This window comes from Aphis gossypii, chromosome 2, assembly GCF_020184175.1.
Source record: "Aphis gossypii isolate Hap1 chromosome 2, ASM2018417v2, whole genome shotgun sequence".
NCBI classification, from domain to species: domain Eukaryota; kingdom Metazoa; phylum Arthropoda; class Insecta; order Hemiptera; family Aphididae; genus Aphis; species Aphis gossypii.
Genome location: NC_065531.1, coordinates 39,693,223 through 39,694,622, shown reverse-complemented (window position 1 = coordinate 39,694,622; position 1,400 = coordinate 39,693,223). Strand labels below are relative to the sequence as shown.

Sequence of the window (1,400 nt, the reverse complement as noted above, 5' to 3'; positions counted from 1 at the left end):
TAACGAGTAATGACAATTGGAGTATTGTGATTTTTGCTTAATTTCTATACTTTTACATTAATAGATGAATACATGATATTAATTTATTAGCTAGAGCTAATGACATTTATCTTATAATTAATTAATTGTAAATAGTCAAATTATTTTTCAGTTCTACCGACTGAGCAAGTCGGACCACCTAGCAGTTTTATCATATAATGTTACATACCATTCTTTAATAATTTCGTCGTCTATGAACAGACGTTTTGATAGACACTCAAACATGTAGTGACCAAATCTTGTTCATCGCAACTTCCATCGTCACTTTGGAGATTGCTCCATGGCATTGCATTTGAACGAGCGAATAATCACCTCGATGTGTGTATATATTTAAAAATTGTATAGCTTAATATATTGTTACCTGCAGGAGTGGATAATTTATAGACGTAGTTATGTTTTTCTCTATAAACGTACAATATAAATTATCAACTTTGACAAGCGTTGAATACGTTTCAACATTTATATTCCAAATGCATATGCCTATTTAAACAAATATTTTTTAATTTTTGAATAATAAGTATCAACCTATATAGTTTTTTGTACTTATTATAGCGGCGGCGCGGAAGTATTGTGAAAACAGTTCCCGCGGTGTGGTCGGTTTCAAACCTGAAAAAAAAAAGTATCTTGTACATACAATCTACATAATAAAATATTTTAGAGTTGATATATTTTTAACAATAATTATAAATCAAATATACTTCTTACTTGTTATTCTATCTTGAAACATTTGAAAGATGAAAACCAAAACACTGAACATCGCTAGCAGAAAACACTCTGAGACATTATAATATAATATCTATATAATACATGGGTATAATATAATTCTATATATATATATATTATATATATATATTTAACCTTATCACCTTTGGTTGTGGTTCCTTGTTTGCCCAACCCAAATAAAAATCATCCTACCGTCGCCAATTTAATGAATTATTTTTATTTTTTCATTTTTCTCTATATATGGTCCACTGTCAATATTTAAATAGAAAACAAATCCAGTCTCGACAACAATTTGTTAAATTGTAATTCAAGAGAAATATACCAAACAGTACTTGTGCAAAATACCAAAGTCTAAGGACTTAAATTATAATACGTAATTTGCTGTGTTTTGGATGTATCATAGTACAATATATAATTAGGTATAATGGTTTAATCATTAATCGCAATGTTGTTCGTTCACAGGCTAGAACATGGATTATTATCATGTTCGTATTTTGGAGGGTTATCAGCATCATATATTACACCTACAGTGTGGATCATCGTACTTGTTCTTTAAATAATTTTTATATAGTCAATTAACTTTAATAAATATTTGGGAAATATTGTTTTAGAAAATTTCAGATGCATAAATTTGTAAT

The 1,400-nt window shown here is 28.1% G+C and overlaps 1 long non-coding RNA gene across 1 annotated transcript; it reads right to left on the bottom strand.

The window, feature by feature from the left end:
• LOC126550370 (uncharacterized) lies at positions 1–815 on the bottom strand. Its single transcript, XR_007604439.1, has 3 exons — positions 745–815; positions 583–645; positions 1–519 (listed from the first exon to the last, which is right to left on the bottom strand). It is a non-coding gene; the product is annotated as an uncharacterized LOC126550370 (long non-coding RNA).
• Positions 816–1,400: the final 585 nt, after the last annotated feature.